This window comes from Melanostigma gelatinosum, assembly GCF_949748355.1.
Source record: "Melanostigma gelatinosum genome assembly, chromosome: 5".
NCBI classification, from domain to species: domain Eukaryota; kingdom Metazoa; phylum Chordata; class Actinopteri; order Perciformes; family Zoarcidae; genus Melanostigma; species Melanostigma gelatinosum.
The window spans coordinates 17,902,384-17,920,643 of NC_136638.1; positions in this window are offsets into that span (position 1 = coordinate 17,902,384).

Consider the following 18,260-nt stretch of genomic DNA (forward strand, 5'->3'; position numbering starts at 1 on the left):
CATATGCATGTTGCTGATTACATTTAAATTGATTCCACTGATTCTTTGGCGAACTCAATTAATTTGTCTTTTTCATAATGCAAAATTTAATAATGAATCCAATTTGCTTCTCCTCAGTGGCCTCCTGGATTATCCTAGGATGCAGAATACCATCCTGGCATCTTAATCTCTCCAATACAAGATTAACAATTGACAAAGGGTTGTGGGTTGCAGGGTGATTGTTGGCTGCAGGCGGAGATTAAAGCAAAGAAGCAGCCCAGCTGACAGTTTGGTTATCTCTTTTGGACTAAATGAAAATCATGGCCTGAATCCATCAAAGGAGATTAGGAAAATGTGAGCCCATTACTGATGTCCTCTCACAGGTTGGCGTGTCTGTATATGTCTGTCTTTTTTCAGTCTTCGATTGGAAGCCAACTCTGTTGATTCACCTCTGCCGCTCAGTGAAGTAGACATCCCTTCCACCGATGTCAGCAGCCTCATTTGTGTATGCATCCGAGAGCTGTTGCTTTCATTTTCTTTCCGTACACAGCTCTTTGTAGCTAAAAAGAAGGAACTCTGTACCTGCCAAACAATAATGAGCGAGTTAAGATTCTATGTAACACTCTATATGGCCAATAACAGGTAATATAATGAGAGTTCATTTATGTTTTGTTAAAGAGCTGGTAGCTCTCAGAAGACTCGGGTATCAGGAGGGTTGACTGCCCCCTCTTGTTATAAACATCCAAGAAGGCTGCAGCACCACAGTGTATTTGGTGACAAAATCACAGCTGACGTTGGGAGTGTCAAGGGCACATATCCCTCAACTAGAGGGGAGATCTGCAGGGAGAAGTGAGTGTGTTTGTCAGGGGAAACGGCAGTGTTTTATCAATTTCTTGGCCACTCACATCTTTTTAAGCAATAGTTAGCTCCCCTCCCCCCCCCTCTTACCCATCTCCGCTGTTACCGGGGGAGTCTGTGTGATGTGTGTTATATGTTAAGTCGATGGTCTCAGGGCAGTGTGAATCTTAAAGCTAGCCCGTTGTCAAAACCAATTTTGTATATCACAGAGGGGTGCCATGCATTATCATAACACTAGCTCAGCAACTGAGGCTTTGAATTCATAATCAAACAAAGGTGGGCAGGACAAAGTGTTCCAAGGTTACCATTCAGATGTCTCGTATAAATGGACAGAAAATTATAGTGGAAAGCTACAATTCATGTTATGTAAAGGAAGATTGTCAGTCAAAATTCAAAACACATCGGATTAAATATCCATGCTGAAATAACATGCAGTATTCAGTGCTCAGTATTACAGTGCACATATGTTTGAGTTGGTTTGTGTTATGGTTTAGAGCTTAAACAATATTAAATTAGTCAACTAACAGAAAAACATCTGCAACTGTTTTGCTCCTTGATAAATCAAGTTTTTAAGCAAGCCAAATAATTGATAAATAAAAATAAATCAATGATATAATTAATAACATAGCTAATCATTTAATCCTAAATTATTGGGATTAAATTATTGTAAGGGAAACTGTTCTTAAAACATTTAGTCATCGCAATATTTTTCATTGTCATGATATATATATATATATATATATTTACACATAATAATATAATTCTAAATTTACAGCTGCTCACTGTTCAGAAATGTGCTATTTCCTCTCCATCTGAATGCTGGGTTTATATTAGCAAAACCCGCATGAGACCAGAAAAAAACAATCACCTGCAAAGTTGTTTTGACAATGATGAGTCAGACATGATTACATGAAGCATATGGGCTTGTAAAGCACTTAGTGGCATCTTAGTAGCACGCTGAGATTCTCCATCTACCACCACCAGGACGTTGCATCTTCCAACCTGCGACGGTGGCATTTCAACCCAACCTTAGATCAGACTAATGAACAACAGTAAGAATTGGTTTGTATAATTATTCTGGTCCTTGAAGCCTGCATCTTAGAGGCATGCGTGTCTAATGATAAAACAGTGCCAAATGCCAGTTGTTGGTTAAGTACCCTCTCTTAGGCCAGGCATGTCATTATATACAGTAACATGAAGAACCCACTGGTGTGAGACAAAGCGAGGTGGGAATCATGTACTGCGATGGGGTAAACAAAGAGTAGGTCAAAGGCTCTGCAGGAGCCAAAGACAACAGATCATAACTTTCCCTTTGTGTCAGAGAGCTGCAGCCTACACTGTGCTCATTAACACTCCCATTGTTCATGATGTGTAAAACATTTTGTATCAGGATTTATAACAATGTGTCTTTGTAACCCACATAGTACTTTGCCTCATAATGAAAGCAGAGTGAGATCTAAGGTTGAATTGATGTTCAAGAAAGCAATATGGCTTTGTCTAAGGATAAGAAATACATCCAAGATTATATCTAGGATTGTTAGTGTTACAACAGAAAAACCCTCCATCCATGGATAATGGAAAGAAAAGTTCTCACAACCAATGTTCCCTCTAATTTTTCATGTGTCTGGGCATACACACAAGCTCCCTGAGCACACTGAGGACCACTGTGAGCAACATCAGATGTGCACGCTGTGGCCACACACCAGTATCACACCTGTTCAAAACCTTGGATCATAGCAAGTTACATGGCTTATTCAAAGAATCAAATTACAGCAGCAATTTCCACTAGTTTACTTTTAATATAAGTGATTTGACAAACTTTAAAGGAAAAAGACAAAAATCTTGTTGTTCATGAGATGTGTAGTATGTTTTATGTGAGAGTCCTGCTTGGCCATGGGAAGAGTCTTGCTTTGGCCTGTGTGAGGTCCTGTTGTGGCCTGTGTGAGGTCCTGTTGTGGAAGAAATTATACATATACACCTTTCAGACATAACATTTTGTTCACATTAAAACATTCACATTTTGCACAATGACGTGTGCTGTAGCTTGTGATACAGTGTAAATTCCTGTAACTCTGTCTGTAAAATATGTAATTACTCAGTTTTTTATTATCATTTCTACTACCCATAAATTATCTAGTAGTAACATAATTTAATGATTAATATCCATAAGTAAAAAATCTTAATAAATGTCACTAGAATATGCACAAATCTGACTTAAATTTTACCTTATTTTTCACGTCTGTCCTTCTCACTTCTCCAATGGTTGTACACTTTGTCCAGGTTGATGGCTTCGTCTGCTTCTTGCTTTGACTTTATGTCGCTGCCCGTTCGTTTCGCCATGATAAGGGGGGATAAGGGGCAATTGCGTCTCGTAACTCCGCCGCACTGTTGTTAGCTAGCTAACCTGCACGGCGCGAATGGGCAGGGCAATAGTGTCAATGCTATGATTGGCTGCGTAGCGTAAGTGAACCGAATCGTATCATTGGCTGGACACCTGTCACTCACTGAGTTACGTTGCAAAATAGTACAGAAAACAAAATTATTATTATTATTATTATTATTGGTTTAATTGATTAGATAAGATTAGGACTAATATTAGATATTAATTAATACGTTTATGTTGAATTTTATTTTATGCGCTGCATAGATTTTCTTGTGCGCTGAGAATGTGCGAGCAGTGCGCGATTGCTCAAGCGCGCAGCTTAGAGGGAACATTGCTCACAACCCTTACTAGGAATAGAATATGGTAGAAAAGACAAAAATGACTTAATTTTCCAAAAATAGATTTTCAGTTTCACTTTGAAATAGCGCAGATACATTGATGTAGATTTTTGATCAGAATGTATGTAATATTTTGTCCATATGATTAGGTGCGATTAGGTGAATTACTTGATCAGCCTCTTGACACTTCAATCTGTACTGTATATAATGAAGGTAACCCATTACACTACTGACGAAAAAAAGCACATTTATATAAAAAAAAGACTTCCAGTAGATCTACAACATATAATATCTTTCTAAAAGCCACAGTGCACAACAGGGAAATAGATATCTGAAATATCTCTTTGTTTGCCAAAAAGAGTTTTCCAATGACAATGAATGGGAAACTGACAACATTCAGTGGAATTCTACCAGCATATGGACACATTATTTAATCACAAGCCACTTCAAACTGATCCGATATTAAACCATTTCAACCAGGAGAAATACGTCAGCTAAAGAAAAGATAATAGTAAAATAAAATGCATTTAATAATTGGCAAAATAAATGAATACATAGTAATCGTAGAATACCTGGATGTGAAGAATTAGCTGAATCATATAATAATCAGATCTAGTTATCTAACGATGAGCAGTAAAATAGCCATTAAGGCAACACGCCACCACCAGTTATATGCATGTATCGAGAATGTGGGCAGATGCAATAATAGCAGATTATGATAGCAGGCAACAAAATGAATGCAGTAGCAACAGCTCCAAAACCAGTTTTAACATGACTTACAAGGGATTTAGGGCAAACTTAAAGAGGTATGGGCAGAGCCTGAACACTCAATGTATCTATACTTATTGTATAGAGCAGTTCAAGACGGAACTCAATATGGACCCGACATTAGCTTCCCGCACAATGCTGCTGCCGCAATAGATACAATTCCTCTTAACAGATCACCCAATGCTGCTGCTGCAATCAATGCAACACCACATGACAGATTAACAGCATGTGTGGTCATGAGGACTATGATGCAATGACTGAGGTTATGATAGGTTGAAATGCAATATATGTCAAGAACCTTTATTTAACTAGGAGTAGCTACACACACTGAGATTAAAACCTATTTTAGGGTGAGAGGGTGAGACCTAGCCAAGAGAAGGTCAAATAGCAGCAAATGAGGCTGCTGTGATCCTGCGTACCTGCCTTTTGGCGTTAAGTACTCCCTTTGCTTGATTAAAAATGAAACAATGAAAAACAATAAAACCTTACGCTATACTCCCAAAAGTCCCAAACAACTGTACTAGTAATGTATAAGTTTCACATAAGGGAGCCGATAGAGGGCTTTTATGGAACAGGAAGTGTGATTGTAGGTTGTGAGGGCATGACGTTTTAGTAACACGGCAAATGCTTGATATTCTAAGACCCTGAGGAAACTAACTGTGTGTGTCTCTAATAGCCCTGCTTCAAACGAGCCTGATAGATAGCCTTGTAGTAGAGGTAGGTTAATTGAGGCCCGCCGCTATTACAGAAGTTACGGTTCTAATTCTCCCGTTCAACAGGGGAATGCCGAAAGAGTAAAACGGTTTGGACAGCGCCGAAAAAATATTGACAAAAGCAGCCTTACCATATTTATCCGATTGAGAAGACGGTCCGGGTGTGACATGCTAGTTATTGTCTGTACCCAGAGATGGGCAAAGATACATAAACTGTATTTTGATACAAAATACAAAATACCCCTCAAATAAATGTATCAAAATAAAATACAAAATACCGGTGCCAGAAAATTTAACAAAATACAATACATGTATTTTGTATTTAACTGACTGAACTCGTGAACTGTTTTTTGATTTGTGGAGAAAGTATTTTAAATACAAAATTACTCCACTCTAAAGTATTTTGTTACAAATTACATTCGATTTTTATCGGCCCTATCAAATACAATTTACAAGATACTCAAGTATTTCAAATACGTATTTCAAATACAAGTAATAGAAATACTGCCCATCTCTGTCTGTACCTTGATTGATGAACGGCTGAGTGGAATGAATGTGAATCGCACGAGGCCGCTGCAACGATGAACCGGCGCCGAGGGATGCCGGTGCGGCAGAAGCTGAAGGATATTCGGCTCTGTGGCCTGCATGGTTTGCGGGATTTAGCCGGAGACTGCACGGTGCCGATCAGGTTGTTACCTGCACAGACGGACCCGGGGTAACCGGTGAGATTCCCAGGCAGGGAAACGAGAAGATGTTTTCTCCTCTGTTGAGGGAACTGGGCTAATGGAGTAACAGCTGCACTGAATGTAGAGAGACAATCACAGGTAAAACGTGACCGCAGCAAGATGAAAGGCCAATGATGGAATTGTTTCATTGTGCAATTAGATAAGAGGAGACCAGCTGATATAAACAGCTGATATCATGATTGAGCGCCCTGAGCAATGCAGTTATGAGTGAGCATGCGTGAGGAGTGAATGGCAGATGTATGAGAAATAGACTACAGGCTTACGAATGCAAGAGTATCGTCTTCCTGACTGAACTAGAGCTAGAGCTTCATTTAAGCTTGTTGTTATCGCGCATGATTTGTTTTACCAGCCAATATACTTAATTTTGGGTGTAATGCGTGACAGCATTTGCATCTAGATGTGCGATGAATGCCTTTTTAGAAATAGTGAATTCAACACTAAACACATTTAAACAGTGGAACTGAACGATACCATATAACTGCACTTTTAATTGGGCATGTTTACATGTATGGGATCCAGTAAATATAGCATTTTTGTACAAATACACGTTCTACACATTTTATTATAATGCAGCAAATGAAAATGTGCTGAGATACGTGGAGAGGCACCTTTGCAATTCCCTGAAACTGTGGGGGTCTGCAATAATGGGTCCTTGGCGGTGCCTGCACTCCATCTCTGCACTCCAGCAGATCGACACATAAATGGCATTGAACAGCTCATACTTATTATGCTCAGATGGTTTTGGAAATGAGACCCTGACTGTTTTCTCAATCTAGAGCCTTAAGGCAGTGATTTAAAGAGATAAAGGGGTCTCAAATTCAGGCACGAAAGCAGCGTCCAATCTATCATTGACATGACCTTGACTCACAAAACAAACTGAGACACGAATCTAAAGGGGAAGTTCCAAAGCTAACAGTGCCGAAGGCAGAGTGAGGTCCTACGTCTCTGAGAGGGGAATCTTTCTGATAACTAGTGAATTTGTAATGCTAATGAGGTCACTTGAGTGGACTTGTCATTGTTAAACCATAACCAGGTACATATATGAATAGATAACCATATAAATGCAATGTTACTGACTGGAAAAGAAAGTCCTGAGTGTGAGGCAATGTCGCCAAAGGCCAAACCAAACAAAAAAAGATAAAAAAATAAATAAATAAATACTTTGAACTGCTTTGATAGATATAATTAAGAGCAGCCCTTTCCTGGGGTTAACATCTAATAAACCTCATCCATGATTTAACTGCTTTTTCTTTTTAAAACTCGTGCACACATACTCAGTATTCGTTGAGTTTAACCTCCACAAGAAAGAACCTTGGACAGAGAAGCACACTGAATATTATGCATCATTAATTTGGCTTAATGATTCAGATGATAGTCGTACGGTCTGCTGATGTGATAGAACTGCAGGATTTTGGATGAGAGGTGGCACCAAGTTCAGATTGCGAAGTTTCCAATGCATTCAAAATGCATCTTGAGAGGCATTGACACACACATACTAGCAGTGATGGGGGCTATAATTAATGAAATGAAAAAGGTTTGTAAAGTATGCCCTTACCTCACCTAACAATTAAAATGGCAAACTATCAAAGACATTATGTGCTTCCTAATATTCAAAAAATTTACCTTTTGCACAGATTTGTTCATATGCACCAACAGCAATTATGGTGAGGCCCACAAATTACTGACAAAATAACGGCAAAAGCAAAACACTAATATAAAGAGTTCAGTTCGTGCAAACTGTACTGTGTGATTGTCAGCAGTGGATTTCTTTACAAATGTTTCTCAAAAGCCTCTTTCTCAAAAGCCTCCATCTTTGTTCACTTCCCTCCATTGTCTATCAACCTCCGCGTCTCTGTCAGGTGTCCTTTCCTTGACATCAGCGACAGCCATCTTCTCACACACTGATCTGATTAGACAGTCTGTGCCAAATTAAAGAGCAACAACCTTGGGCAGACTGTCAGACCGGCATGTTGCGGCACATTTCAGATAAATATGATAACGCGGCTCAAAGCCAGTCAAAATATAACAGAGAAAATGTTCTTGCTTTAGCTGATTTCTTTTATTCATTCTGACACTGTGATGAACGATCGATGATGAGGCAAAGATCGACCCGGTCTTATGCCAGCTCGGTGACATCCACTCTCTCTTGCTTGACGTCGCTCGGTGGCCAGAGACGGGATCTCGAGTCGCCGACTTTGACATGTCTCGCACCAGTGATTTGACACTTGGAATTGACATTTTGGACTCAGGAACAATCATTGATCATAAGCAAGTCATTGTCTGCACGTTCTAGACGATACATCTGTACCAGTTCTGTTTTCTCACTCTTCTTTTCACTCCTGAAACATTTCACACACCGGCACTAACTGCTGCAGTGCCCTCTCTCACTCACTCACAGTGCTGTCTTCTCCTTTTCTCCGGTTGAATATTATCATTTTCAGGTTGATGTTGTCGGGGTATAGCCGTCAGTGTTTCCCATGAATTACCTAGACCAGCGGTTCCCAAACTTTTTAGGCCGCGCACCCCCTTCTACATCCCGACCGGGTTCGCGCACCCCCCCCCCCCCCTTAATAAAAAAAAGAAGCAACAGAGCCTTTTAAGCCTTCATAGCCGCATAAGAATCGGACCAATGAGAGAACAGTTTGCTCGCGCGTGGCATTTGTTTACAAGATTTAGTCCGCTGTTAAATGTTGCAGTGTGAACACAAACCGAACAAAGGAGCAACTGCAACAAAGCAAACGAACTGTTTGTGAAAACGCCCTGAAACACTGCAACAAAGTTTCAATAACTTTCAGTTACACAAGGCGTCACTTTTAAAGAGCAATACGGATGCGAGCACACACGCACAGGCTCAGAGGCAGATTATCACACTTAATTTACAATTAATGAGCGACTAATGAAGCCAGGATGTCTTCGGACAAAGCATCGATGCGGCGACACAGTGTTGTTGGACACCGGGATCATGTCCAACTTGTTTGCTTCTTTCTCCCCAATCATACATTCCACCATCTCTCTGGCAGCTGGCAAGCTCACGTCTTCAGTGATTGTGTGCTGTAGCCCCTTTCTCGCTATTCTGTAACCAGATATGAAGCCCGTAGTGCGTCATTTATAGACCAACACATGAATGAGACTGCATTTGTTTTTGGCTGTTTTGTAACTCCTCCAATTTCGATATAAACGATGTAAGGGGCTTTTGACTTGCACTGGCATGCTTGGTGTTCAGGTGGTGACGTAAATAAGAGCTTCAGACTGTTAGCCAGAACCTCACTGCACACCACGCACTGTGGCTTTGGGGAATCTGCGTTGCCAATCCAAGTGAAGCCCAGACACAGATACTTTTCATCATATTTCCTCTTTTTTTCCCAGTCTGATGCTCACTCTCGTTTCCTCTTTTTTCACCTTGACTCCGCGATGGGCCGATGTGCTCCCGATTTGTCTATGCTGCACCTCTCCGTTCCCCTCGCCTCCGATTCCTCTCTCTCTCTCTGTCCCTCTCCTCTTTTACGACTGATAGCTTCAGATGTCCCACCTGACAGTTTTTAAATTAAAATTACATTTTTTTTAATATTTAATATTATTACACCATCAGACCGCCATTACACTTTTCCTCTCGCGCACCCCCTAGAGGCAGCTCGCGCACCCCCAGGGGTGCGCGCACCCCACTTTGGGAATCCCTGACCTAGACAGTTAATCTTGCTCTCAAAGCGCACCAGATTAACTTGGCATTGTTATATTTCTCTTTAATAAAAATTTAAGATTGTATGCCCTTAATATTTCCCCCCGTGATATCGGAAATATTCAATACAATGCAAATATTGATATTTTTCAAGGTATTATATCAAAGTTAGTCATGACAACACTCATGCTGATACTATGCTCATATACATAAGAGAGATATGATAACACAGCACATGCTTTAAATTCCTAGGACGTAGCTCTGCGGTGCTCTAAGCAGACAAGATGGCATGTTAGCCTCACATTTAGGCCCCAGAAATGAGTTTACCGGCACATCAAATCGGATTCTGGATGATTTAATTGAAGCCGTTGCCGAGGTTATCGGGAGTCGTATAGAAAATTACAAAAAGTGGATGAGACCACGGAAATCACAAACAAGACTCAAGTATCAGTGATGGGAAACTCAGATGGGATGGCGCGACCCTCGCTATGGCCCCAGGAATTGATCATTGGCTCTCAAAAGCATTCACCTGTTTTCTCCTGATGGCATTTGTAACTCGGCAGATGTTTAGTCTTCTTCAAAACAAAGGTTATGGATTATATATATCTGTCCACCTTAAAAACACAATGTGTACCTTTAACAATCAGCAAGATCCGTTTGACAGTTTTTATGATCGTTTTAAAAAGAAAAGTAATCAATCTATTAATTACAGAGACCCGTCACAACACAATGAGATGAGAGGAAAAAATAATATTCTTTTATTGGTCTTGACAACAGCTCAGTTGACAGCAGGAAAGCCACAGCGATGTCAGCTAAATCTGTCCATATATAAACAATTCTTTCATCTGATTAAAGTCTGATTTGGAAAGATTACTGTTCACAAACAGATGTTGGGATCTGGAAGAAGCAGGTTTGTGTATAAGCAAATATCTAAAGCTAATTGAATACATTCATTTAGATTAAATTAGATTTGAAGTCAAACTAAATGTCATACTCTGAGAACTGTAAGACCTGGAAAGATTCTGGCTTTGCTCCGTTGTTTGGCCATTTGTTTTTACATGCAGACCTGTCTTTGTTCACCGACATGGTGAGGTTCTAACACAGTCCAAGCAATGATACCTGTACTTTTAGCTTCCTTTGTTGACAGACAATGATCTACAGGAGACTGTCCCCGAGGCCACAATGCCTGTGATGCTGGTCTTAACTGTACCTTCTACCATCCCGTCTCTGAAAAGGACCGCTGCAGCGTTAAAGCGCATAAAGACAGGCAGCCGCCACATAATGGAACAGAACAGTCTTTCATCCATGATTCGTATTTTCATTGAAAATGAGTGAATTATGAAACTGAGGAATACACATGACAAGGACTTCTACAAAAACATCAGTGACATCTTAGTCCAGATGGAAAGTCGCATGGACTTTGTCTAAAGTAAGTGCCTATATATATATATATATATATATATATATATATATATATATATATATATATATATATATATATATATATATATATATAATAAGTTGTTCTTCGCTGGTGCATTGACGCCAAGATGTCGCTCTCTTTTTCCTTCATCCTGGTACGCCGTTGCCAGATGTTCATTGTGTTTGGATTCGCTGCCTTTTGTCGGAGTGGAGAAGCAGTTTTCTACTGGTGCGCTGACACAAAGCTTTCTCTCTCCACTTTGTTCATCCTGGTGTGTCATCATTACAAGCTCATTGTGTGTAGGTGCACTTTTGTGCAATTTCTTTTTTTCTTGAAGTGCATTAGCTGCTTCCTACAGGTGCACTGACATGAAGTGTTCTCTCTCTATTTGCTGTACCTCGGTGCGCTGTCGCCAGACACTCGCTGTGTGTTGGTGTGCTTTAGCACATTTTGTAGGAGTGATTATTAAGCTATTTTCTACTGGTCCGCTGACACCTCTCTTGGCATTCTCTTGTGGCATGTGTTGTATGTGTGCCTAACTAACGTATTGTATTCTAGACTGTTTTATCTATCCCTTCATAATATAGACGTATCCGTATGCCACACTGACAGGTCGCTGCCTACCGAGGCAAAGGTCTCTCTGCACGTTACTGCAACTAGGTAGAATTCAGGTGTGTTAAAACGTTGTTTAAAATGACAAATACATATCTGAAATAAAATGAAAATATAAAATTACTGCCACTTTATGCTGTAGTATAAAGTGGCATTATTCTACTTCCAAAAATAGTTTGTAAATTGCACAATATAATGTGATTCCAACACATAAAACACACAATATGCTGGTATTGACCCTCGTATAAGATAACAATGGACAAATAAATCTATATATTTCATGAATAATGTGCAGACTTTGGCAGTAAATAAGAGCTTTGAGACATTTTGACGACAATAAAGAGGCAACTAAAGAAACAACATAACACATGTGTTTTCTGTTTAAAAAGTACAAACGTCAGAATGAACAAGTACTACTCACCCATCTTTTAAGTGTTCAATTCTGATCTCGAGCTCACAGCTGATAAAAATGTGCTTACGTGACGTAGCGTAAGGCTTGCTGTTATGAAACTGTCATTCTCTCTGCCGCCGAGTTCTCTGTCATCTTTGCGCTTGTTCTTGACCAAGCCCGACTGAAAGACTTAGTATATTGTGTATATATATATGTTATATATTATATATTGATTGATCAAGGCAACCAGTCTTTCTCTGAGGTCGCTTGTTTTGCTGTGGGCCCTCACCTGCCGGGGTGGAAATAAAACCCAATTAATCCATACATGGGCCGACAAAAACTGTTGATTTCTTCCCATGGAGCCGACATGAAAACTATGCTGTATCAGTAATAATCTGCTGTCAGTCAGACAGTTGAAGGCAGGTTAGAGAGCCGCTGGCCACTCCTCTCCCCTGGAGCTGCTCCGGAGACGTTTAGCGAGTGGATTGTATGTGTAGCCTACGTAAGAATGTACGCGGCACTCTCGTAATAATTTAATGTTGAATATTAGTTTTTTTTTACTGGCCGAGTACATACTTGAATTTAGAATATTATTTGACAGCCCCAGTACCTGTTGGATCAACAGAGTGAATCAACAGTTATCCTACATCTGCTTTACATTACAAATGAATGTGTTCATGCAAAACGATCGACATTAATGAGGGGACATCTTAAATAAGTATATGTTGAGTTGTTGTTTTCTCAAAAAATGATGAAATGATTTACACAGACAGACACACTGACTCCTCCACAATGACGTATCACATGCTGGCAAGACATAAAAGATTACAGTGTGTTGTACAGTATGTCTCGCCGCTACACACAAGAAAACAAACATCACACTGAAGAACCTCAAAATAAATCTTTTGTTCGTGACAGTTAACCTTGTGACCTGTGAGACAACTCCTACTCTCAGATGAGCGCCGCACTGTACACAGAGGTTTTTCATTTTCATGCTGAAGCAAAGCTTTGTTTGTGTATACCCCAGAGGAGCGGATGAAAAAAAAAAATGCCTTTATAGCACAATTCTGCCGTGACATATGTGGTGAAATCTCCGGACCAACAAAAGTTACTTCATGTTCAAGTGGCTCGAGCCAGTTGGCTCCTTGTACAGTGAAAGTTTTCCACATCTCCTGATGTCATTTTTTTCAAGAGACAATAACAGATTGAAGATTCAGACAGGCTTGTAACTTAAAACCTCTCTATCAACCCAGCTGGCGGGGTTTCCTGAGCCAGATCAGCTCTCACAGAGCAAATTATTACATATTCAAAGGAAAGCATCCGTTATTGAGCCTATTGGGCATCGTAATAATGATCATAAGCATCACGCCAGACTATATTATCATTCAACAATTTATTGGCTTCTTGGTCTGTGTGCTGTCATTCAAATGTTTATTTTATTCATTATATCAATGTTTCAGACTTTAAAAAACTGTTAAAATGATGAAATAAATGTATAGGGGTGTAAATGATGTGCATGAACATGTGATCCATTTAAAACATGTGCCAGTTGAATTACTGAAAGAGCGGAAAATGTGAGAATTAAAACTTGCTCTTTGAAAATGTATAAACCATCACCTGAAAATCCAACATGTGTGTTTTTATGCAGAGACTGGTGTTATCCAGTTACTGTATATCCAGACCCATTGTCTATAAACCAATTCATTTGTATGCATTTTCAATGCATCAAGTTTTTTTTCTGTGTTCTTTGTTTGTTTTCCATCACGATACTGTGTGAATCATGATTACAGCTAGCGTGTCCCTGTCACTTGGCCAGGATGTCATCTTATGTGCCAACGGGCTACATATACTGTAGTATTATGCAAAAGACTAGTATACTGTTAATCAAGGACTTGGTAAAGACAATCATTTTAGTCACAGTTCCCCGTCTGTATTCCTAACTAAGACTATAATGCATTGCCATTATGCCTTCTCCAACATCTGGCTCAGGACAGAAGCATTTACCTTCTCCATGAAATACAGACACTGACAAAATGCAGTGAGAGAATTCTTATTATTCAGTCAGCAAAATTCAGTGATTAAGTCATCAAGAACACAGAACCAAAGATTTGACAGTAGCACTCAAAAGCATGTACAAAACGTCCAGAGGGGATGGTGAGAAGAAACGCTACTTTTTGCTGCTGGAGCAGATCCAGTATTAACATGACTCCCAACACGAGTCTGTCCACTTGATTACAGAAAAATTGGTCCCTGAAGTCTCAATGGTCGAAAACTTCCGCGCATCCGTGCAGCAGCTCACTTGGCAGAAAGCCTAAACTCATTGTTGTCTAACTGGGACATGGGCGAAGGAGAACTGGTCTGCTGCACTACAGATAACGGTACAAATGTTGTGGCTACAGAGAGGGAACTCGGATGGCCTTGACTCAGCTGTTTTGGCCGTCATTTTAACCCCATCCATTACAAGTGGTCTTGCCTCTGATTCCAGAGCGGTCCATGTCATGGGCAAATGTACAAGTTGAAGCCTGGTGGACATGCTCTGAAGCAGCTGGTGCAAGAGACCTTGTGGTCACAGAGCAAACCGAACCCTCGGCAGCTGTTATTGTGGTGTGGTTTTCTGATTATTTTAAAAGCAAAACAACACTATTTGCACAATGTATCCTGTTGAAAATATTCATCAGATAAAGCTGCTCCTATGTAATGTTTCAGATAATTTTAATTTAAGTAAATCTGTCGTATTAAAACACTGTTTGAGACCTTTCAAAGCTGAAAAACACCCTCTACAACGACAGTATCACCTAAGTTTAGGGGATTCGTTGCTCACACACACACACACACACACACACACACACACACACACACCTACACACACACACACACACACACACACAGTGAAGCAGAATGGCCCAGCTTCCATTCCGCGATACTTAATGTAAAATGTATTTTTCAAGCCTGCATAGAATAAAGCCCGCATTAAGAAGCAAATGTCACTTGGAATCCCTTTTTATTCAACCTAGGCTTATTATGTAGGTGCTTTCTCTACCTTTCACTTCACTAAAATCCCTCTACCATGCTGTACTTCACAATGAGCTACTCGTCCTTATTTTTTCATTTTAAGCAAAAGACCAACTGTATGAATGTTGAACACGGCTGCTCAAATCTATATAAAGACAAAGATCATTGAAACGTCAAAGAAACTAATCTGTGGTGTTTCTTTTTGCAGCCATTCGGTACATTTTGAAGTCATGTGGTTTTCAGCAACATAATGTTGCACACTGCACGCACAGAGGGTTAAAGAAGGAGGGATGAGATCAGCACACGCTTCAAGGCTGAAACTGAGTTTCAGAGTGCAGAACATACCCTGGTTTCAGTGACGGCAATGAAAGGAAGGATTTTATGAGCAAATAAAAAAACAGAAACATTTAATAATTGAGAAAAAGTTTGAAGAAGTGTTGCATAACAATTATACATGCAGCATTTCTCAGAGTGAGACAATACGTCTGCTCAGGCTTATGTAATGTTACAAAGTCATTTGTAATAATTTGACACATGTGCTGACATATAAAGTGGCCACACTTGCTTTTTTCAAATCTGGCTAACCTGTAACTGTGCCTGTCAATCAAGTGACGGCGCGGAGTTTCCTCCCTCAAGCCGCCGCGCATTTTGGAAAATCTTTGAATATATCGAGCCTACTTCAGTCAACAATTCGTGGTGATTTTAAATATTACATGTCTGCATGAGTGACTTGTCATTCTGCAGTTCAACAAATAATACTGCAGCAAAAATATTTAAGTACATGCATTCTGGTACATTTTTTCCTTTCATTTAGCTTCTGCAACAGCATGAAAAAGAGCTCAGGGGTCACCATGTGGATTGGGATCACATGCATGCTCAGTGGCGACATATAGACTACATTTTTACATGGATTAGTCTGTTATGTGCATGCTGTAGGAATGTGTGTGAAACAACTTAGGCTATTAAGGCTGTTACGAATAAAACTGTTCAAGTAAGCTGTAGGTTTCTTTGAGTGTAATACTTGCTCATTTTGCTGCAGCTCTCAAGCAACGACAGCAAGTGTGTCATATCTACACGCTCAGACAGTTATAGAACCTGACCTAACAGGCAACAAGCTATATTAAAGCTGCCGCTAATGTCTCTGAAATGAACTTCGGATCAGGCAGCCTGATGTGAGCAAATGGCTTGACACTCCAGTGTACAAAAGGTCAGGAACTGTAAGCTGCACTACGCGATCACACTTTAAATCACTTTAGTAATGTTCTGAGACTGGAGCTAATGTGAAAGATGTGTAAGTCATTTCATTTGTAATACCAGTTTTAGCTCAATTCCAAATTTATCATCATCATCATCAAGCACTGGCACTTTGCTCCATTAGGCCCTTTGCAAGAACACTCAGGGTCATTTGAGATTTGCTGACATTAATGATGATCTCTTACAACAGGCTAGTATTCACACTTCACACTTTTCACAAGTTCCCCACCTAGTTGAGTTTGTTTGAAATGATCTGACGTCTTAGAACGCATTCTTTCTTTTCAATCATAAGCTGCACGCAAGAAGCGATGTGGGAACACATTTCTTCTGAATTTTGTTCGGATCCACATTGTGTTCTTATTTTGTTAGTACTGATTTCTGGGATTCACCAATGTTTGCTATTTTTTTCCCTTCAATTCAAGATAAGAAAAAAACAAACGTCTTGTTTTCACGGTCCATGAATCGATTGTCCAACATAACGAAACAGTGATAAACTTGAGGAACTTAAAAAAAAAGCATGAATATAATGTAACCAAATTACATGTGTTGAGTATTTATAATGATTGGATTGTTACATTTTTGGGGCTAAATAAGTACAGTTGGCCCATTGATCCGAATTGAGACAATAAAAACACTTCTGAAAGGCTTAACTACTGATCTGAGAAGTTTCTGAATTTCTCTGTCACGTCAGTTAAGACAATCTGGAAAGTCACATGGTTACATTGTTTGATTTTAAGAGTACCTCAATTTCACTACTGTTCAACTTTTTATTTAAATTGATGTATTTCATCACGAAACAGACATATCATTTAGTTTATAGCTTAAACACATGTTTAAGTGTGCATTTGAACTTTGATGCAGAAAGGGCACCATTCTGCATGGTGAGTACTGTACATTGTTGGAAGGGGCAAAACTTCTATTTGTAACAAAGTGTTTCCTCACTTTGGTATATTTGTACTTGAGTAAAAAATCGGACCTATCTGTCATCTTCTGGAATTAGCGATAAGGGTAAACCTCAGGCAGAAGTATTGACATTTAAATGTGAACATCAGAAGATACATGTGTGCCATATGAAATTGACATTACTTTGTCATTAAGGATATTTCTGTAGATACAATTTGTTTCCAGAGAATTAGCCTATCCTTCCATCTCCATGTTGCTCTCTCGTTTTACTCTTGTCAAATCACTATTTGAGAACTACAAACCGAATGTTGCAAGCCTTTGTTGCAAGCATTTGATATGTGTGACTGAAACCATAGCTTATCCTCACCTACTGGAGCATTCAAAGCACAAGCCTGGTTTGTGTGTGTGTGTGTGTGTGTGTGTGTGTGTGTGTGTGTGTGTGTGTGTGTGTGTGTGTGTGTGTGTGTGTGTGTGTGTGTGTGTGTGTGTGTGTGAGAGAGAGAGAGAGAGAGAGAGAGAGAGAGAGGCGGTGATGTGTCTGTCAAGACCAATACTCACCTCCACAAATATTTTAGCTTTGCAAAATTACAGTCATTTTCATTTAATCATATAATGTATGCTTTCAGGAATTTGACGATTTGCTCGCCAGAGTGAAAATTGCTTATTTCTTGGCTGTTGACACGTGTGTTATTTCAACTTTCTCAGGACACGTTTCACTATTTTTATAGACCTCCTATAAGGTTTGAAGGGTTTCCACATTGCCTTCTATGTAGTATGTCCATACCAACCACGTACTGCTCTCCTTTGATTCATACACTGAAAACGCCAAAAGAACAAAGGACATGCAACGTGCTTGATGTATTATTTTTAAAAAAAATGAACACAGATGGTGTTGAGATAATTGCTAGATTTTCACCAATTCAAGAGTGTTGATTTGCACATTCACCAGCGAAATCATTTTACAAATGAATATGCAAAGCGCTACCGGCACATTCATTTTCCGATTCACTATCTGTTGTGCTATTAATTTACAAAACAAGTGATTTGCGCTGCCCGAAGAGAAAAGAGAAACATTACCAATCATCCCTAAGGTGATGAGCGTGCAGTAAGAGCATATACTGGAGAATTAGGCATAACTCCAAGTCAGCTCTCCGGGGCGGGACTAATCATGTTTCTTTATTACTCCCCAAAAGGCAGTGGTGTA